Raw genomic sequence first — 23,917 nt, 5'->3', positions numbered from 1 at the left:
ACTTTGATATATACAAGGACACAAAAAATAGAAGAACACGATTTTCTAAATAATCCACATGAAGATCATGAAAGATAATTAATAATCAAAAACATTAACTAGAAAGTAGGCATTATAAATGCACTGAATATGAGAGTTTTAACAACTAATATTTCTGATTGCTTTGCTATTAATTGAATATATTTTATATCAAGCATTTACTAATTACTATTTTGTTAAAAATTCTTTCATTATAAAAATATAGTCACTCTGTAGATCATTTTTGTGTGGTAAATACCTCTGCTGCCCATTTCTATCCCAATATTTTCACTGATGACTTACAGATGTTATGTTTCCTTGAGCAGGATAATTTTCTTTAGTGCGTGTATGTGTCTATGTTTGTATGTATATGTGTATTTCTGTGAAAAATATTATAAACATTAGAGGAAAACAGGAAAACAGTGAAACCTATAACTTCAAAATTATAAAAACTAGGAAGGAGTTCAGTACACATTCTCTATGCCTCATCTATCAAGTAAAGAGTAAAATTTTTCTTGTTTATATAAATAAAATATAATAATCTATAGTTTGACAGATAAAAATAGTATGGGATTTCTGAATATGAATGTAGCTCGACATACGCAATCAAATCTTATTCTTGACAGATGTGCAGAATGTGACTTCGTGGATAAGAGAATAAGTTTAAAAAAAAATGAGATAAATTATTTTTTTTTGTAATATGTCAAACATTTCCTCTCTACTGTAACCTTCCATATTCACTGTAAAAGCAACATTTATAAAAAGTGTCTCTCTGTTTCTCATAAGAAGATACTCCTTTTCAAAAATTATCAATTTCTTAGACTTCCCTGGTGGTCTAGTGGTTAAGAATCTGCCTGCCAATGCAGGGGACACAGGTTTGATCACTGGTCTGGGAAGACAGCACATAAGGTGGGGCAACTAAGCCCATCCACCCCAACCACTGAGCCCAGGCACCCTAGAGCCCATGCTCCACAACAAGAGAACCCACCGCAGTGAGAAGCCTGCACACTGCTCTTAGAGAAAAGACCCTGCCCACAGCTGGAGAAAGCCCACGTGCAGCAACAAAGACCCAGCACAGTCAAAAATAATACAATACATAAAATTAAAAAAAAAAAAAAACATTTCTTAACAATTACTTTTGTAAAGTATGTGCATGTGACATAGTCACTATGCTTACTTAGATTCAACAGCATTTTTATTGCATCTATCTCTTCTAATAAAAATCATGGTCAGTTCTACCAGAAACTTGCCATCTAGCTGCTGCTGCTGCATCGCTTCAGTTGTGTCTGACTCTGTGTGACCCCATAGACAACAGCCCACCAGGCTCCGCTGTCCCTGGGATTCTCCAGGCAAGAACACTGGAGTGGGTTGCCATTTCCTTCTCCAATGCATGAAAGTGGAAAGTGAAAGTGAAGTCGATCAGTCATGTCTGACTCTTCGCGACCCCGTGGACTGCAGCCTACTAGGCTCCTCCGTCCAACGGATTTTCCAGGCAAGAGTACTGGAGTGGGTTTCCATTGCCTTCTCCGGCCATCTAGCACTAATACAATTTAAAAAGTCAATGGACAGTACTGTGCATTAATAAACATTTTATTCACTGATACAAAAAGACCAGGAATTTATAATGTGATTATTTACAGAGTATACATGGCAAATGTAAAATTATTGTGAGTTAGCAAGGCTCTAATGTATAGGGAAGGATTCATAGGGGTCAGGCTTGAATGAAACCTTAAACGATGGGTAGTATAGGTATAAAGAAATCTAGAAGTCACAATATAAACAACATGAGTCAAAGCAAATGTGGGCTAGCCAGACTTAGAGGTGGAAGATGAAATAGAGGAGAAAGGAGACATAGTATTAAGAGGTAATTCAGATAAACTTCAAAGTTAAACTGCAAAGTCAAAACAATCTGGAGTTCAATGATCTTGATTTGATTGCTGGGACTGTAATTTGTAACTCACATGAGATGAAGATGATTTTTATTTCTTTGTTAAGAATCCAGTTACCTTAGCAGTCAAAAAGAAATCAAGGTCCATAAAAAATAAAATATATGGCACCTGAGCGAAGGAAGGCTGTTTATAATAAAGCATTACAAAAATGGGATGGATAAATTTAAACAAAGCAGTCATCTTCTGCTTGATTACTATCCTTTGGGCTTGCATGAAAGAAGTAGTGGATGTGAAATATTTTTAAAAGCTCTGAAAGCCTGCCTTACAAGCACTGATTAAAAGAATTGAATACCAAATGTAACCAACAGATTTTCTTTTCATTTATCTGCTACTGAAAATACTATTCTCAGTATTTTCTTATCTCCATCACTTTCAGAAGTTCTCTTGCTATGTGTCTATCTATACATATTCATCACTCTGACAGTAGAATCAAGAATAAAAATTCAGATAAGAAAACAAGATGTGCAATTGCTTTATCTTCTAAATATGGGACATGCAAAATATAGACATAAAAAGACAGCTTCTTAGAATAAACAGTAAAACTAAGAACAGAGTATCTTTCCTTTTATCCTGATAAGTATAGAGCAACAGAGCATACTGATCATTTGGTTTATAAATCTTAATTCCTCTTTCTTCTCCTAAAAGTCAATAACAAAGAGACTGTCTATAAGAAATCCTAGATATACTGTCTAGTAATCATAATCCTGCAGATTATTCATACCCTACTCCATTCAGGCAGTAATAATAATAGTCCAAACACATATTTAGAAGACTTTTGAAATCACAGCAATTCCTGAGCTGACTGTCCAGGTGAGCCTTACTCTACTCAGACAAATACTTCAAATACAAGGGACACATTCAATATTTGACCAAATTCTTTCACCACTACTGTACTTTTACATCTACTGTTCTGAGTAACATCCTAGGGAAGAGGGTCTTGCCACTCTGCATTACTTGATGTATTTCATTGGTCAGAGTAGTCAATTAAAAAAAAATCACTGTATTATGTCAAATAATAGGATTCCTAAAGAAGGCAAAATATTTCTTCTGCAAAATCTTATTTTAGTTAAGTTGGGCTTATTTTATTGCAATTTTTTTTTTCTATTTTGCTATTAATTATGCCAGGGATTGAAGGGATAATAATTTTGTATTATTTTGAGGTATATTTGACTAGAGGAGACACATATTAATCAACTGTTATTTTAAAGTCTGTATCACTATCAGTGATAAATTAATTGAAAAGCATATAAGGGTATCAAAGAGTTTTTTGTTTTTTGTTTTTTTAAGAAACAATCAGTGGAGTATAAATGTAGATTGGTTGTCATTTCACTTTAAATTTGTTTTACTATATTCAATTAGAAATATGCATTTAAAGCTATACTCATAAAGCATACACATCTGATTTTCTCCTTCTATCAAAACTGAAGAAACAGCTGAGAAATATGAGTCTTTAAAAGATTCCAAGTTCTTCAGCACAGCTGTTGACTTTTTTGAACCTTCTGGCGAGAAGCTAAGAATGGAAACATGGCTAAAATAATGAAATGGGATGCTTGTTCCTTGATTTATTTCCTAGACTAAGAAGTAATTAGCTTTCTCAACAACAAAAAAGCAGCTCACCTCCTTGACTAGATTTTTATTTGTAATTTGAACCTCAAGTCATTCCATTAAGACTTTTTACAAAATGTGTTTCCTATTATTCAACTTGCCTAAAAACCAAGGCCTTGAGGATTGTCATTTGCTTTTCATATTTTAATGTCTCTGCCCTTCCCTCCTTTCTTCCTTTCTTTCAAGGAGCACTCAGTCAAAAGTACATTGACAAGAGTCTCTTCAGAGAGAAAAGAAGAGCTGCAAATAAATATATTTGCATATCAAAATGCTTTTGTTGTTAAATACTAAATTTTCCTTAGAATATATGAAGGAATAATAAACAGTATTTCTACCATTATTTTATAGGGTCAGACAATATGCAAATTCAATTTAACAGTGTCAACTTTTTAATGACTCCAGTACAGCATTTAAGAAGAGAATAAAGATATTCTGTTCTTTTAAAGGAAACTTTCAGTCTCTAAACTTTCTCCACACTCAGATTTTTAGATACTATGTTTGTTCTGGCATTGATAAATTCTTACTTCCCATAATTTTGTCATTGTGACTGTTGAATTTAGACAAATGTTTCTACATGAGGTCCTTTCAGTGGATCGGCTGCAGCGTACAGTTGCTTCATGATGTTTAGAAAGAAAAATTTTGTTGGATGGCAGAAAAACTAAGTCAATCAAACCTTTGTATTTTGTTGTAAACAACTGATACTTGAAAAAAGCATCTTATGGTAGACATCCCCATACAAGAGTGTTTTCAACAGAACAAAATAAACACAAGGTAATTGCCAACATACAGATAATGATTGTAAGTTGGATATCAAAACCAAGATTTGACTTATGGTTTTCTTTATGAGGTATAACAATTGGTTACTGTTGACATGAATCTTAAATGCATAACTTTAATATAAAATAAAATACACTATACCTTATTTGCAGTTCTTGTGCATGGCATTCAGAAATATGACACTGTAAATTCCTGTAAATAAAAAGACATGATGAGTTGAATGCATTTTCAAACTTGAATCTGAGCAATGACTTTGTAATTAAGGGATATTGAACTATCAAATATTTCACTACAAATTCTGATACAGATGTAATTTTATAAATCGCCTTATATGTTCTTACAGACAACAAAACTACAATGTGTGCCCATACCATTAAAAAATATTATTTCTGATAATCTATTATACTAAAATCCTCAAGTGATTTTTGATCCAGATACTAGATCATTTTGAAAGCTAATTTTTCTGATTTCACAAGAAATATGGACATAATGCATACCCCAAGCATGTTGTGGTTAGGATTAATAAACAAGATGTTTTAAATAAACTGGGCAATAAATATGTTTAAATATATATATATATTAGATACATATGTAATGCTTAAAAGTGAGGAATGAGTTTAGAGAAACACTTCCTTCTTTTTGTACATATACTCAATATATTCATTTACTCAAAAATGCAAAAGTAGTACATTCACTCTACAATAAATTAGCCCTTTCAGAGAAAATAAAAATAAAGTTTTGGCAAAATAATCAAAGCAATAATGATTTATTTAGCATTATATTCACATTTTGAAAAAAACAATATTTATTGTGTTGGCATTGAGACAAGAGTTAATATTTGGGACTTGTAACTAAGTTATCATCTAAGCCTATGTTAAAATATATTGTCTTTAAACTTGTCAGGTTTTATTTTTTAGCAACTCTTTATCTCTAAGTGAGGGAGACAGTAGAAGTAAAATACCTAATTCAATACCTAGAACAATAGAGACTCATAAATATAAGAACACTCTTTTTTAAAGTTTCTAGGAAAACATAATTAATAGTTATTATCTTCAATGTGCAAATGTATATTTATAAATATAGAATACTTTTATAAATATATCTTAGTATATGTGTGTGTTAGTTTCTTAGTCATGTCCAGTTTTTTGCGATCCCATGGACTGTAGCCTGCTAGGCTCCTCTGTCCATGCAATTATCCAGGCAAGAATACTGGAGTGGGTTGCCATTCCCTTCCCCAACGAATCTTCTTGATCCAGATAGCATAACATGGGGCTTCCCAGGTGGGAAGGGGTAAAGATGACGCTAGTAGTAAAGAACCCACCTGCCAATGCAGAAGACTAAGAGATGTGGGTTCAATCCCTGAGTTGGGAAGATCCCCTGGAGGAGTGCATGGTAACCCACTCCAGAATTCTTGCCTGGAGAATCCCCATGGACAGAGGATCCTGGTGGGATACAGTCCCTGGGGTCCCAAAGAGTCAGACATGACTGAATGACTAAGCACATGCATAGTATAATATACAATATATAGTATATCTTTAGTATATAGATAATATATAGCATAAGATACCCTGGGTAATTCTAAAACTAACCATTGCTTTAACATAACACATTCAATTTTTCTTTAATGTGGAATGATAAATTAAAAGTAGATCCAGATATATTTGTAAATGCTAAGTGCTTTAAGTTAAAAAAAAAAAAGCACATATAATGAGTAAGAAGAGACACACAATCGCAGATATGGAAGACCCAAAGGCACACAATCACAGATGCAGAAAGAAATGCAGAGTTCATGAACACTGAATCCGACATCTTAGGAATCTAAAATGATGCACTGTAAGACACTGTACTGTTTAAGGTCATGCAGCACATTTGCACAGGACTGAAAATAAGACCCATCAAAAAAAGCATCACTGCCACACACTAAAAAATTACATGAAAAGAAATTCAACTGTATGAAGTTCCTATAAATAATTCACTTGCTGGACTTAGGAGAATATTTATTTGTAGAAATCAGATGAATATAAAGTGAATATAAGTTATGTCCTAACATGCTAAGATGCTGCAAAGAGCTGATGTTTAAATCTTTCCCCCTTAAGATGCTTTTAGTATTGTAGTTTTTAGTTTAATATTTTCCAACTTTATTATTCATCACAAGGATACAAAAATGAATGTTTATCTATGATTCAATGGTGTGAACTTTGTTTTTCAGTTGCAAATAAGAAGGAGAAATATATTAAGTTTAAAAATATATCACTGTGATTTTTTTATAGCTCATGATTAGAGACAATTTATTATCTATTTATACTTGTTTTATAAATTTTTATTGTGACATATATTTCAAATATGTATTGTATTAGAAATAGAGAAATTTCAGTTTCTTAAGATTTTTGTGTTGCTGATCACTGTTTAAAAGTTTTAATTATTCATTTTATATATACATATATATATATATGTATATATAATATTTTTGCTGGTGTAATTGGCATTTTTCTAGGCACCTGGACCATATCAGTACATAAATTACTAAACTCTTTTATTCTGGCAATTACAATATAGAAACACACAGAAAATAATAAATTCACAATAAGCATAAAATCAAGTAAATCATATATGATGTTAGAAAGTGGTAACTTCAAGGGTGAAAATGGTCAGGGTAAGAAAAGAGATTTGTGAGTAGGGTGGCATCAGCTTATAATATTGCATAGGTAAACCAAAGGGAAATTTGAAGGAAGTCTTAAATAACATTTGTCTAATTTATGTAGAACATATGATCATGTTTATTAGCTTTTGATTAAGGCACTATCAAAATTAGTGAAAAAGATTAAATTTGCTTGGATTTCAAAAAGAAGAAATTAATTTTGTTTCATTGCTTTTGCACATAAAAATATCCCTGTACGTTGTACTTTACAGACTTCCAAAGGATTGCCTTTGGCTTTAAAAACATGGCCATCACTTTTTGTTTTTGTAACATAGACATATGAGCAAGATATATCCCCATATCCTTTAACAAAAAAAAGGAAATATGAAAATGGATAACGTGACCACAGTAAGTTTTTCTATATATCAGGTTCACTGCTGTATAAAAACCGAGTAGGAGTTCAGTTTAAGTGCCTCAGTCCATGTCTCAGTCTCAGTGTGGAAAATTTCCCTTCACAAAACATTTTGTTTTCGGGAAAAAAAAAAAAAAAGGCTAAACTCTTTTAACCACTCCCCTTAGCTTGTGATGAGGAAGTTCCGATGGTATATGCCATCAGGTAATATTCTACTTGCTTTGGAGTTCATTCGCTCAGTTATGTCTGACTCTTTGTGACCCGATGGACTGCAGCATGCCAGGCTTCCCTGTTCTTCACTATCTCCTGGAGTTTGCTCAAACTCATGTCTATTGAGTTGATGATGCTATCCAGCCATCTCATCCTCTGTCACCTCTTCTCCTGCCCTCAGTTTTTCCCAGTATCAGGGTCTTTTCCGCTGAGTTAGCTCTTCACATCAGTTGGCCAAAGTATTGGAGCTTCAGCTTCATCATCAGTCCTTCCAATGAATATCCAGGGGTGATCTCCTTTAGGATTGACTGGTTTGATCTCCTTGCTCTCCAAGGGGCTCTTAGAGTCTTCTCCAGCACCACAGTTCAAAAGCATCAGTTTTTCAGTGCTCAGCCTTCCTTATGGTCCAAATTTCACATCCATACATGACTACCAGAAAAACCATAGCACTGATGATACGGACTTTTGTCAGCAAGGTGATGTCTCTGCTATTTAATACACTGTCTAGGTTTGTCACAGCTTTTCTTCCAGTTCAATTCCTGGGGCGGGAAGAGGCCCTGGAGAAAGGATGGGCTATTCACTCCAGTATTCTTGGGCTTCCCTGTGGCTCATATAGTAAAGAACCTGTCTGTATGCAGGAGACCTGGGTTTGATACCTGGGTGAGAAAGATCCCCTGGAGAAGGCATGGCAACCCACTCCAGTATTCTTTCCTGGAGAAGCTCCATGGACAGAGGAGTCTGGCGGGCTACAGTTCATGGGGTTGCAAAGAGTTGGACATGCCTGAGCGATTAAGCACATAAGCACATTCTTCCAAGGAGCAAGTGGCTTTTAATTTCATAGCAGGGATTAATAGTTAAAAAACACAGCAATAGATTTTGGTATCCACTAAGATATTATTTGTGCTCTAGGTCTTTTGATTATAACCGTCAGGTACATATATAAAAAAAAAACAAAATAAAAGCAAAGTTAAATTTTTATTGAATTGTTTAAAAATTTTATTGTAGAGTCTCATCTCTAGAAAAGAAAACATCTGCCAGTGCAAGAGATGCAGGTTGGATACCTGTGCTCAGAATATCCCTGGAGAAGGAAATGACAACCCACTCCAGGTATTCTTGCCTGGGAAATTCCATGGAGGAGCCTGGCAGGCTACAGTCCATGGGGTTGAAAAACTTAGACATGATTTAGCAATCAAACAACAGCAACTCATCTATTAGTATTAAGTGTCTATGAAATATCTCTGGTTCTGTTTTTGAATCTAGATTTTGGTGTTTATAAGAGAGAAAATTTCATCATCTAATGATAACATTCATACCAATAATCTGATTTATTCAAGAATGTATATTATAATATAGTATCATTCCCTCACTTTTCAGCAATGAACACAAACATATTTTGTGAATGCAAAATCTAAAAGAGTCTTTCTTCCTTAAATGTTATGTTTTTTTCCAAAATCCGTAAGTTATTATAATTTACCTGACACCTACATTGAAGCATTTACAAAGTTTTATATGACTGATACTATTACTCTTGCTTCTGCAGGAAAATCTCACTGAAAAATGACTTGATAACAATTGTCAAATACACAGTTGAGCTACTTATTACCTTTTCTATTAAACTGGTTTGAGCCAGTAAGAGTGAATATTTATAGTCATTTCTTTTACATTTATTATACATATAATTGAAAGTTCCAGGACTAAATTATATAAAGCTTACTTAGGAAATACTTAATTTCTCTGAGAAAGAATAATGATTAGTTTCTTCTCAGTAATAAGTTATAATTTTATAACTGTGTATCTTTAGATCTTCAAGATAAATATTTGTTAATAAAATTTACCAGATATCCAAAGTAATAAATACAGAAAATTATTTTGTAAAGCAAAATACTGCACATACTCCAAAAAGCTGATAAAATCCCAGCCACAAAGTCACCAACAGTTTAATGTAACTGTAACATACCAAAAAAAAAAATGTTTCTCTCATTTATAACTCAGAAGTAGATTGCTTTATATCTTAATATTGAGTTTCTAGACTTAATCAATAAACTTCAAATCTACTCTCATATATCATCATGTAGGGTAAGAAAAACAAATGTGGATGCAGGCTTCTTGATCTTATTTGAAGGAGCTGACACAGTGACACTGCAAACCATGAGTTGCAACACTTTTATAGGAAAATGTCAAATGCCATTACTGGGCAGTTTCCCACTCTGCCCAAAGGGCTATGATTTCCTATTAATATATAACATCTCAAGTTTTTTTTGCATGCCTGAGCTCAGCTGTACTTTATTATTATTTATTTCCATAAATAGAGAAGAGAGTGAGAAAGAGCTTGGACTTTAAATCAACCATGGAGGCACACTTTTGGATGCACACTTCTGGGTAGTCATTCACCTTCCTGCACTTGGGTAAACTATTTCACCTCCTTGAGTAGAAGATCCCTTTGTCCACATTAAGGGGGTTATCTTTGCAACACATGTAATACAGAGCCAGGCTCACTCAACAAATAAAACTTATATCTCTTATCTTTCAAATTATACTTTGCTTTCTTGTTGGCAAATATTTATACATAAATATCTTCATTGACCTTTCCTTACTCAAATGCAGGAAAAAACTGTCCTTCCCAAAGATATTAGTGGGTAGAAAAGAGCAAAAGCAGTGGGTATCATGGCGAGAAAATGAACACTACAGTGTATCTTGGATGGAAGGGACTACATCATCAAACAACTGATGGTATGACCCTTCTGAAAGTAATATGTCAAATTCTATCATTTTCCAAGTGTTTAGTTTGTTGCAAGGCATTACTCATTACCTCTATGTAAGTTGAAGCTAATGTCTTAATTAGTTAATGAAAATGTATAGAATTCATGACCATTCAGACTTCCAAACAAATCAGCTAAGATTGTAATGATCTACTTGTTTTCCCCCTACAGGTTTCTCTGAATAGGCTAAATAAGGTACTGTTACTGCAAAAGCAAAAATGAAATCTAAAATATAAAAGTAATAAAATACTAAACAGAGTTTGTATAAAGTCTGGTGGCATAAACACAATATTATGTGACTCCATATTTTATTTGTTTCAGCAGCTATTTGAACAACATGGCTCATTTGTCAAATGATATGAAAAACTTGGTTCTTATCACAATGTTAATAAAGCAAAAGACCACCAAAACAGCACATATAATTGGTGATACCAGAGTCATTTATTCTCAGTATACTTTAGCCAATCAAACAGAATTACTATTATGGTACAAGTGATAATCTCCTTTTATAAAACATGTTTTATCTGATTTTATTTATGATGCTATTCTATTTGTTTGAACAAGCAATTGAATCACTCAGTTATCACTTTTATGTATTTGATATATGTCAAGGAAGTAATTTCATGCTCTGAAGTTAAAGTCAAAACAAGATTCAAATTCTTGCCCTTTGGGGTTTTTTTCTTCCTCTTTTAAACTCAAGTTTATAAAATTAATAGACACTCTGCAAAGGAGGTATATTTAATGTTATTTTATAATTATTATATTTTAAATCATAAAGCAGAAAGAAATTCTGAAAAAATTGATTTCTACCCTTTCATGTAAGGTTTTACTTTGGACAATGCATCCAATAGAATTTTATATTCCATTGGAAGAAAAAGAGAGAAGGAGATACTACTTAATTAGTATCTTTGATTGTAGTAGCAGCAAATTTATTTTCATATCTATTCAAATAATTCCCCTCCTAAATTAACAATGGTTTAGGTTTAATGATATGGCAAATTAAAAGAAATTGCAGATTCAAACAGTACCTACTTAATGGGGTGTCAGAAAAGTTTCATAACTATTCCAATTATATGTAACATCTCTGAAGCTATATTTACAATGATATATCTGTACAACAGCATAATGGATAAGAACATACAGAGATAGGTCTCTGTCCTACTCCATTGTAAAAACAGGCCAAGGCACTTACCTTTAATAATTTTAAATAATTAAAAATTAAAAAATCAATAAACACAAACCACCAGTCAGGCAATTAAAAAAAATCAAATAAACTGATTTTCAAGCAATTCTCTCATTGGGCACAATAAAGGACAAAAATGGCATGGATTTAACAGAAACAGATGATATTAAGAAGAGGTGGCCAGAATATGCAGAAGAAGTATATAAAAAAGATCTTAATAACCAAGATAACTGCGATGGTGTGATCACTCACCTAGAGCCAAACATCCTGGAATGTGAAGTCAAGTGGGCCTTAGGAAGCATCACTATGAACAAAGCTAGTGCAGGTGATGGAATTCCAGCTGAGCTATTTCAAATCCTAAAAGATGATGCTGTGAAAGTGCTGCATACAATATGCCAGCAAATTTGGAAAACTCAGCAGTGGTCACGGGACTGGAAAAGGTCAGTTTTCATTTCAGTCCCAAAGAAGGGCAATGCCAAAGAATGTTCAAACTATAGCACAATTGCACTCATTTCACATGCTAGGAAACAAATGCTCAAAATTTTCCAAGCTAGGCTTCAACAGTATGCTTATCGAGAATTTCCAGATGTTCAAGTTGGATTTAGAAAAAGGAGTGGAAGCAGAGACAAATTGCCAAGATCCATTGGATCATAGAAAAAGGAAGAGAATTCTGGGGGATGGGCAGGGGTGGTGGAAAACCTTCTTGGCTTCACTGACTATGCTAAATTAAAGCCTTTATGTGGATCACAACTAACTGGAAAATTCTTAAACGATGCGAGTACCAGACCACCCTACCTGCCTCCTGAGAAACCTCTATGCAGGTCATGAAGCTGCAATTTAGAACCAGACTTGGAGCAGACTGGTTCCAAATTGGGAAAGGAGTACATCAAGGCTCTCACCCTGTTTGTTTAACTTATATGTGGAGTGTGTCATGTGAAATGCCAGGCTGGAGGAAGCACAAACTGGAATCAAGTTTGCCAGGAGAAATATCAATAACCTCAGACATGCAGATGACACCACCCTTATGGCAGAAAACAAAGAGGAACTAAAGACCCTCTTGATGAAGGTGAAAGAGGAGAGTGAAAAAGCTGGCTTAAAAATCAACATACAGAAAACTAAGATCATGGTATCCAGTCCCATCACTTTATGGCAAATAGATGGTGAAACAATGGAAACAGTGAGAGACTTTATTTTCTTGGGCTCTGAAATCACTGCAGATGGTGACAGCAGCCATGAAATTAACAACACCACTACCAAAAAAAAAAAAACAAAAAAACTTGCTCCTTGGAAAAAAAGCTATGACAAACCTAGACAGCATATTAAAAATCAAAGGCATCACTTTGCCGACAAAGGTCTGTATAGTTAAAGCTATGGTTTTTCCAGTGTTTATGTATGGATGTGAGACTTGGACCATACAGAAGGCTGAGCACCAAAGAATTGATGTTTTTGAACTGGGGTGTTGGAAAAGACTCATGAGAGTTCCTTGGACTGCAAGGAAATCAAACCAGTCAATCCTAAAGGAAATTGTTTCAGAATATTCACTGGAATGATTGATGCAGAAGCTGAAGCTCCAATACTTTGGCCACCTGATGGGAAGAGTGAACTCACTGGCAAAGACCCTGATGCTGGGAAAGACTGAGGGCAGGAGATGAGGACGTACAGAGGATGAGATGGTTGGATGACATCACTGACTCAATGGACAAGAGTTTGCACAAACTCAGGGATATAGTGAAGGACAGGGAAACCTGGTGTGCTGCAGTCCATGGGGGTGCAAAGAGTCAGACAATTGAGTGAGTGAACAACAACAATCATACCACTCCAGTCATATACCACTTTCTTAGCTCTAGTAAATGTCTATGTGTCATTTTGTGTATGTGGCTCAAAATGGCAAAAGGTAAAGAAAAGAGAAAAACCAAGAAGGTGGATGTAAAGAAAAAAAGAAAGAGGATAAAAATAAAATATGGAGAAAATTCATTTATATTTTAAATTAGCTTTTGCTTACTGAATGGTTATTATATATTAAACAGTTTGTACTGGAAACAGAAATTGTTAACACCCTTTCAAATTATCTCACAAAAGTTGTTCAAGGTCTCACAGTTAATGAATAAACAACAAAACATAGATTTGTCCTCTAAGTCCAGGCTCTTTTCTAGGTTGTACACTGTCACATTATAAAGATGTTGACTCACTAAACAGAAGAACAGTACAGAAGTATTTGTTTTTCATTTTCTTCAAGCAAGGATTTAACAAAACAGTTAACATCAGAAGTTTGACACAGGCTTTAATCACTTAAATTCTTTTACCCATTATTTCATCATCATAAATGCATACAAATGATGTTGTATTCCTTTCACAAAAAATGTATAAAATCAGCATACTCAATGGATTCAGTTGAGAAATTAAGATATGAACACAGCTAATGCAGTTTCCAAACATGTTACCAAAGGAAAAATATATATACTTTAATAAATTCTTCCACATAATCCTTCATTTCTAATGCAACAAGTTAATTAGTTGATTTTGGAGTCATTTCTAAGGTTAGCAATGGTTCAAACAATATCAGATTACTTGCAAACACAAATGCCAGGTCCTAGGACAGTTACAGGAAATCTGAGAAAGCAAGGCTTTTCAAGGAAACTAGGTCATGAAAGAGATTATTGCTTTAATCCTTAGAAAACTGGATAGAGTTGTCTTTTCCTGTATGAATATGAACTTCAGTTAAACACTGTAGGAAGGAATAAGGGTGGCAATCTGGCTCAAGCAAAGCTTTTCTGTTAAAACTATGATGTATGCGTATCATGAATACAGAATTTGCTTCCTTTTCACATTTCATTTTGAATATAATAAGCCACTTTTAATGGAAGAGATTAACAGATTTACTTTCTAAATATGCTCAGATTTACTTTCTAAATATACTCAGATTAAGCTAATTTGGTTAATCCCATTCTGTTTCACATGTAGTATCAACGTACAGTCCAGAGGTTTACACAGAGGGAAGTCTCTAAAAAAGACAGAAATATGAGAGGCAACATCTTTTTCTTCACCCTAAGGTTAGACTAATCTTCCACCAGCATAAACTACCAAAGAATTAACCTGATATCCCATAAGCAACAGGGGATAGAAATTGAAAGCTAGTGGTACAGTCCCAGATATCAAAGAGAATCCAATGTCCAGTTTGTTATTAAATATTGCCAGATTGTTAGCTACATCAGCGCCAGACTATTAGCTATATCACTGAAAATCTGTTCAAGAATTATCAACACTGGGAAACCTAGAAGTCTATACTTTCCAGACATGCTTTTAAGATTATGACTCTGTCTAGAGGGGGCAGAAATTGATTAGATCATTTCCTTTCCATCTTAGTTTCAACTGCAACAATTAAAATATATTTACATTCTAAAAAAGATAGTACTTTTATCAGATCAAGTTAAAGTAAATAAGCAAATACATGTCTATACAAATGCATATATACACACATAAAACAACACCACCACCACATAAAACTGAGATCAAAAATTTAGTTTTATTTTGACATTTTCTTGGCTTAATTTCAGAATTAAGATTCCTGGGGTTTTGTGAGAATTGTCAGAGATACTGTAAGTAAAATATTTAGCATGGTGATAGGCCCTTAACTAATTCTCAAAGATGATCTTACTTCATCATCTGCTTATCAGTTTGCTTGGAAAATAACTCGGAGAGTTAGACTACAAGACAGTTTTGAAAATACAGAAGATAAAGATCATTGATTTATTAAGATATGCTCTGGTATCATATAATACTAGACAGCAAGTATGTAGTAATTGATAACTTTACATAGAATAATATGCTATTAGATTTTTTTTTTTTCCTTTGGAGGACAAAATATTCTCTTTGTGCATATACAAAGGAAAATTTCAAATGTTTATTTTTCTTTGTGCTGAGAAATGTTCAAAAATCCCACCATTAATCCCTCCCTCTGTGAAGCAGCAGCTTGGACATTGGTTATATTTTCAGTAAAGCATGTGATAAGTTATAGGAATATCTGTTTCCTCATAAAATTCTTAGGTATTAAGGTGCAGAGGGCATGACCTAATAATCTCTGTCTCCTGAGAACCTGCCATATCACCCAGAAAATAGCAAGTTTCCAATAAATATGAGTACAATTGCAATATACAAGCCATAAATCTACTGGATCCACTGGGGACTGTGTAGCTTTTTGTGTCCTTCTTTCTATTTTTTTTTTAATGCCTTGCTTTTTATAGGTACATCACTCTGTATTCCTTTTCCATGGCACAAGGCATAGAAAAAAGAGAAAAGATGACTATTTCCCATTTGCGTACGCTGATACAGCATCAGTTGCTCAATTATAACATGAGTAATATTTTCCTCTGTGTAAATTAGGATGTAATTAACAAACAAAAAACACATGTATTAGAATAATTATTATAGAACATGCTAAATATATTCTGCATATATTCAAAGTATGTTTCCAAAAGAATAACTCTTAAATTCTCTGATTTTCTTTTTTTTTTTTTCTGATTTTCATTGTATAGATACAAATGTCTTTTTCCTTTTACTTACATTCTTTGAAATATATTGAGAACAAAATTAAAGAAGCAGCCCTTCCTCCACACACACTAAATTCCCAAACTCCAAACTCTTTTTAAAAAAGTACTTACTTTTTTAATTGAAGAATAATTATTTTACAGAATTCTGTTGGTTTCTGCCAAAGAGCCATAGGTCAATTATTACCACAATGCATTGTCATATCATAAAGACCCCAGATACAGATACAATCTTTTTTCAAAGTCTTTACTTGTATTTTCACTATCTGGTCTATTGGTTTCTGCTGTTTGGTGCGTGTGAACACTCACCATTGTCTTGGTGGTGGTTGTTATTATTATTAAGACCCCTTGGGACCACTTGCTTCCTTGGAATCGGTGCCCCTAGGGAAAATATGAAATCAACACCTGTTACTCCCCAAACTGTCACTACTCAAACAATTGCATGTATTTAATATCATGAAATAATATGATTCAGGTACAACTGCTTTTTGTACTGTACACATTTTTCAAAATTCAGAATGAGATAATTTTCAAGACTTAATGAGGAATTTGTATATCCATATCACACTCTATGAGACTGGGCTTGCTCAATGAAAGGCAGGGCAACCAAGAGCTAGCCTCATGAAGTGAAAGTCCCTGCATCCTCTTTCTAGAGAAGCCTGCTGTAGCACTGCCGGGATTCTCTGACAGAACTACTTTCTCCCTGCCCGAGAGAGGTAGATTCAGAATTTCTCAACAATCCAAAGCTACTAAGAAATCCATACTGCCTGCCTCTGTCATCAGTATCATCCCCACTACACCAAGTGTGGAGAGTTGTATCTTCTTGGGAAAAGTCTTTGATTCACTTTTCATTTACTGCAGCTCTTAAGATCAGGAGAAAGTGACATTTTAAGTATCGTTTATATTCCTTGTATTTATGTATATAGATTCTCTGCTTAAATAGCTTGTTTGCTTAGAAAAATAAGAAATTATTCTTAGTTTCATCACTGAAAGCAGTCAATTACTCTTTGATCACACTAAAACAGATGTCACATTTGACAATCCATCTTGACTTTCAAGATTAAGGTCAGTACTTTATGTGCTTCTTGTGCACCTTATATTAGCCCAGAGAATCTAACCAAAATAAAAATTTAGCTGACTCTACCTCCATTTTGGGCTTCCCTGATAGCTCAGAGGTTAAAGCGTCTGCCTGCAATGTGGGAGACCTGGGTTCGATCCCTGGGTTGGGAAGATCCCCTGGAGAAGGAAATAGCAACCCACTCCAGTATTCTTGCCTGGAGAATGCCACGGACGGAGGAGCCTGGTGGGCTACAGTCCACGGAATCGCAAAGAGTTGGACACGACTGAGCAACTTCACCTCCATTTTACTAAAACCCTCTTGATAGTAGGTACCATGTTAATTTTTTGCTGATTTTATTCTCAGTTTCTCACATAGGACATGCAAAAGGAGTGATTTTTATTAAATTTTTATTGAACAAATAAATGAATAAACTGTTAACTATATTGAAGATAAATAAGTAACAAACAAGTAAGAAAATAGTAAAAAGAAAGAAAATATTCTTGGAGATCATTCTCAGTAGTAAATGTGGTTGAATTATGTGAGCAAGGTTCACCAACTTCATAGTCCAGGGACAAGTGGAACTGGTCAGCACACATGCATTACTACAGGGTGAATTAGCCAGTCAGAAAGAAGGAAACACAAAGATTTGACAGCACTATTTACAATAGCTAGGAAATGGAAGCAACAGATGAATGGATAAAAAAGCTGTGATGCATACACACAATGGAATCCTACTCAGCCATGAAAAGGAACACATTTGAATCTCTTCTAATGAGGTGGTTGAAACTAGAGCCTATTATACAAAGTGAGTTAAGTCAGAAAGAGAAATATAAATATTTCATATTGACACACATATATGGAATCTAAAGAGATGGTGCTGATTAATTTATTTTCAGGGAGGCAAAAGAGAAACAGACATAGAGATCCGATCTATGGACACGGGGGAGGAGAGGAGGGAGACCGGCAGATGTATGGAGAGTGTAATATAGAAATTTACAATACCATATGTAAAATAAACAGTCAATGAGAATTTGTTGTATGAATTAGGGACCTCAAACAGGGGCTCTGTAGCTGAAGGGTGTGGTGGGGACGGAGATGGGAGGGAGGCCCCGGAGGGAGGGGACACCATGTACCTATGGCTGATTCTTGTTGATGCACAGCAGAAAAACACAAAATTCTTTAAGCAATCACCCTTAAATTAAAAAATTAAAAAAAAAATAAAAACAACTTGACAGCAGTGGTTGAGTGACATGAAATGAAAAAAAAAAAAAAAAAAAGAAAATGTGTATCAAGGAAGAATGAAATAAAGCATCTGCTTTAGTACGTTTAATTATCAAGTCTATATTTTTCACTTTTCCATTATTTTCTTCCTGGCAGCTCCATCCTGAGGCATATCATTCAGACTTTAAGGTACAGTTCTACTGGATAAGCACATATTTTGTAAAAGAACCACATAGCTCACCATGGTTACTTCTGGAGGAAGAGGCAAATTCTCTAATGACAACAGCCAGAGATAAGAAAAAGCAAGACAATATCCCACAAGCTGAAGCTCAATTAAGGTTTTAGTATATTGAGTAAGTGAGATCTCAAAAAAGATTAGAGACAGGATTTGGACTGAAGAATATCCACTAGCCAATAAACTATAAAAATAAATATAAAGAGTTTAATTCAAATACAGTAAATCAAAGCACCATACCTAGAGGGAGACAGAGTGAAAATTTCTAGTTTCTTTATTATAGTACTTAAATTTAATAAGAATGTAATTAAAACAAATTTTAAACCTTTTACAAAATTTGTCAGATTTTACTCTAGTAACCATCCAAAAATCTTTTACTAGCAAACAATCATTTTTAAAAATTATTATTAATTAACTTAGTGCAGGATGTGAACAGAGCATGTGATGTATTGACTCTAAGTTTTAAAAATAATTAATTTCTTTTCATTTATGTCCAGGCCTTTTTGAATTCCTCTTTTGTCTGCCATGATCCATTTAGTACCATTGTATGGCACTAAAATTTTAAGGATTTTCATGCTAATATGCTTAAACATTAGAACAGAAATGCTATATTAGTTAAAGTATGTATCTAACAATGGATTTGAAAAGTTGAATTACATTATATGCCTTAAACACAGACAATCTTATTTGTCTATTGTATCTCAATAAAGCTACAAAGCTGGGGTAGGGGGATATAACAACCACAACAACACGCAAAAAAAATCCAACTGGTTTTCAAAAACAAAACACAATAGTGCCATGCTGAGATTGAAATCTGACACAATAGAAAAATAATATGGTCATCTCTTTGTTTAAAATGTGATAATTAACTCATTGTGGATATTCTGCATTGACTTTGGTTTTTAAAATACTGCGTTAAATATCATTTTTTTAAAAAAGAGTCTCTTCCATATTATTTATAAAAAGAGAATTATGTCTTACAGAAGACAACAAACTTGATTCAGTAAGTTTAGTGATGCAAAAAAAAAAAAAGTCTGCCCATTGTTATCATTGACAAATGTGTCCACTTTGAGGAGATTAAGGTTATTTGATGGTTTTCTAATACATGAAGAATGGAGTGAGAGGAATTGTTATGTATGCAAACTTAAAAATCTAATTCTATCTAGCATTTAAACTTACCTATCTGCACACTATTTCCTTCCCATTATTTGAATGCATTTAATTCTAACTCCTGAGGATTAGACCACATTTGAATTGAGCACTAGGCTTCCCTGGTAGCTCAGATGGTAAAGAATCTGCCTGCAATACAGGGAACCCTGGTTCAATTCATGTGTCTGGAAGATCCCCAAGAGAAGGGATAGGCTACCCACTCTAGTTTTCTTGGGCTTCCTTGGTGGCTCAGATGGTAAAGAATCCTCTTGCAATGGGGGAGACCTGGGTTTGATCCCTGAGTTGGAAAGATCCCCTGGAGGAGTGCATGGCAACCCAATCCAATATTCTTTCTTGGAGTATCACCGGGGACAGAGGAGCCTGGTGGGCTAAGTCCATGGGGTCACAAAGAGTCAGACATGATGAACAGCTAAGCACAGCACAGCATTTCTGTGCTGTAAGTTTCAATTTTGGTTTTGTATTTGTGTGTGTTGTGGGGGCGGGGGGGGGGGCGGGCGGTGACTGTGGATGTGGATGTGGGTAAGAGACAGAGACAGCCAGCCAGCCAGAAGAGAGAAGAGAGAATGAGAGAAAGTGTGTACCTAGACAAAGAATTCAGGCTAGATCAACCTAGAACTGAGCTGACACAGACATATGAGCTTTAAAAAAATGCTTATCATTGTATAGAGCTGAAATTTTTCTGTTATTAAGTGATGTTATTAAAATAATTATTTTTTCTGTTATTAAAAAATCAGGTTAGATGAGTAGAGACATTGATAAGCTACCTACCTTTGATAAGCTTTTTAATCTAGAGAGAGTTCATCAGATTACTTTTGAATGATCTTGTAACCATCAGTAGGAAGCCCTATGTTCTAATTAAGCATTTGGAGGAAAAAATATGGCAGTTAAAGATCCATAAAAATAGTCTTGAATGTCAAATGCTGTGCAGGGGATGAGATTTACTGTAGACCCTGCCTTAATTTTGTCTAATGAACCCTGCTTATAATTATTTTCTGTATTTCATCATCCTTAAATTGACTATCTCAATTAGACAACTCTGTAATCACATTGCCCTGAGGTAGAAGAGAGTGGGAGAAATGCAAATTATGGGAAACAGAGGATGTGTATCTCCATCTTTTGTAATAGTTTTATATTCAACAACCAGAAATTAATGGAGAAAAGTGAGGGGTGGGAGCCTCATGCTGTTCACAGCAGCCCTAAATTAGGTAAAGAGGATAAAATTTATTAAATACAACATGATCCATGTCTGCTTTCTGAAGCACTTACATCATCTTTCTCCCACTAATTACAGTTAAGAGTATATTCAGAAACTTGGAGCATTCTACTTGTGTATGAAACCTTCCAAACTACTGAGTAGAACATCTGATTTATAGAAAACACGTGTGATAATATGAATTAGTGTCACAGTGATAGGCCCTATCATTGGCACATTTGGGAAATCCAAAATATTAAATTACATGGAAAATTTATTTCTCCCAGAAAGTTCATTGTGTATAAAATTTCCTCTCACTGAATTGATTCAAAGGTTATCCATTTCTATTTAAATTTTATCTATATACCTTCTGACTATAAAATGTATTGCAAGAAATAGTCACTTTTAGAGCAGAAACTCAAAGTTAGTAATGAACTATACTAGAAAATCTATGTGGTGGAATTAAAGAGATTGATGTCATCTACTTTTAAAAGATATTTATTGCTTTGATTATTTTACTATGATGCCACACTTGAAAATATTTATGCTGAAGAGACAAGAAATTTTTATTTTACCCCCATCTGAGCCAATCATATGGTAAAAAGTAGCAATTCAATCTGAGAGTTCCTTAATACAGCTATACAATAAAGATCAAATTTGCTTATTTTTCATGGAGCTTCTTAATAGTAAGAATGTATGTGGAATAGTGAGTCTTACTCTGGAGACTGAGTTATTCACTGTAAGGCCTCTAAGAAATGGATTAAACCTCTCTGAACATCAGTTCTTTGATAAATGACAAAAACTAGGCTTACATCATATATCTATGCTGAATGTCACATTAGAAAAAATATATGAAGTATTACTATCTATGAAAAAATTCATAGAATAGTCAGATTTTCCCAAATTTTGAGGAATAACTAAAACTCCTAAAATCTCAGGGACTTATGACAACAAAAAATTGTTATTCATGATACTTGTTGACAGATACTGCCTGCTGTTTTTTATCATCTGCTGTCTGTCAGGGATCATGCTGAAAGGGTAGTCCTTATTTGGGACATGCCATTCTTGTGGCATAGGAAGAAAAGCAAAGATGGAATCAATCCTATGATGGCTTTCTTGGATATAGCACTTGTCACTTTTAAACCTGTGTCACTGGCCAAAGCAAGATATTTAGGCAAGTGAGATGTCACAATCATGATCATCAAATGATATGAAACAATTATATAATTTATTAATATTCAACTAAGTTAATTCTTATCAATATTGTTAATATAGAATTATGTGTATAAAAAGATGACCAGAATGCTTATTACTCAGGAAAGCATTACATAGAGGAGTAAATTAAACAAATATTTTCCTAAACAGGGTACATGTCTAAGATCTGAAGATACATAAAGCATACACTGTGGTTGACTGACCCATACCTCAATTCACAGCTCTAACATTCAGTGAAAATGGTAAGTGCAAGACTTTTTCAGGATTCCTAAGTGAACCTTTTATTTCCTGGCATAGGCAAGAAACTTTCTTCTTCCTACAGCTCTCTCTCAAACGTGGATTTAACAATAGAAGCTGCAACAGTCATCTTGTATCCATGAAAGAAAAACCACAAGAATCATGCAAGCTTCAGCACTGGTGTTATTGGAGACAAATCAGTGCTGGCAGCTAATTCTAGAATATTTAAGGCACTGTAGTTAACATACATAGAGACAGAGATAGAGTTTTTTTTTTTCCAGTTAAATCTATTTCTGAAGGATATAATCTAATTTCTAATCTAAATTCTCACTGTAAATGCTGGTCATGCTGACCCCTTGCAAGTGGCTTGCCATTCCCTTCTCCAGGGGATCTTACCAATCCAGGGATCAAAGCCAGGTCTCCTGCATTGCAGGCAGATACTCCACTGTCTCAACCACTAGGGAAGCCCATTTAGATGTATACATATCAACAAACTGTTGTTTATCTTCTCTGAGACTAGTCACATGTAAAACTAGATGTCTTTAGGCATTTTGATTTGTTAATATAACTGATGATTAAAGCATTAGGAATGCTTAGAGAAGTAGAGAGAATACTATAAAAACTCTTGACAGGTATTTCCAAATATCTGCAATATTGTCAACATAATGAAGAATTACTCTGTGTCACTCTATAGAAGAAAATTAGATATTATGCAATAAATCTATCTTAAGTACAAGGGAGATAAAAATTTAAGAGACACACTCTACATTGAATTGTCTGCTTTGTGAAGTTGAAAGGTACAACCAGAAATAATCAAGCAGATACTGGAAAACCAAATATTAGAATTGCAGAAGAACTGATCTCTCGGCTTTTAATAATACTTAATTTGATAACACTTCCAACTCAATATGCAATCCAATCTGTAGTTTTCGCACAAAATTGTAAAAAGTTAATTATCAAATTTCTTCACTTTTTCATTTTAATCCATTTACTTTGTCAACCAAGTTTTGTGGATTCAAACTCTTTTAGATATTAATGATTAAATATGTGTAAGAACAAAAACTTTCCAATTGTATGGAATAAAGAGGTCCATGAGACAGAAGAGGGCCTTCACAGACGTGGATCTCGTGAAACTTTGAAATGTTTCTTCTGAGGGAGAGGGGATACCATACACTCATTAATTAAAATAGGTTACATACAAAATGAGAAATCATAATGTGTGAAACAGTGAACTCTGCAAAAAGTTAATCTTCCTTGATATATTGGTAGGTGATATTGTTGCAGATGGGTCTGAGACATTTTGAGAAACAACGACCTGTAGGAAATTGTGATCTACTACAGTCTAACAGAATTGTAGACTAGTGTCTACATAAGCTATACACCCTGATAGAAATTTTTATACAAACAATGTGTAATTGGAATACATTCTGAAAATATATTTCAAGGACAAGATGCTTCAAAATCCAGCAGGAAATGTTCTTATTTCAGCCAA

At 34.1% G+C, this 23,917-nt stretch overlaps 1 protein-coding gene across 1 annotated transcript in view; it reads right to left on the bottom strand.

Moving 5' to 3' along the window:
- The window catches only part of PCDH15 (protocadherin related 15), a 1,725,758-nt gene that overhangs the window by 1,037,774 nt on the left and 664,067 nt on the right, over positions 1-23,917 (bottom strand). The window contains exons 3-4 of the mRNA XM_070470562.1: positions 16,405-16,476; positions 4,491-4,541 (exon numbers count right to left, since the gene is read on the bottom strand). The gene's annotated coding sequence lies outside the window, so the exon portion shown is untranslated. The remainder of the gene's footprint in view (positions 1-4,490; positions 4,542-16,404; positions 16,477-23,917) is intronic.

Source organism: Odocoileus virginianus, chromosome 7 (genome assembly GCF_023699985.2).
Source record: "Odocoileus virginianus isolate 20LAN1187 ecotype Illinois chromosome 7, Ovbor_1.2, whole genome shotgun sequence".
Taxonomy (NCBI): Eukaryota; Metazoa; Chordata; class Mammalia; order Artiodactyla; family Cervidae; genus Odocoileus; species Odocoileus virginianus.
The sequence above is the reverse complement of the archived record's forward strand: the minus strand, read 5'-3'. Positions and strand labels throughout refer to the sequence as shown.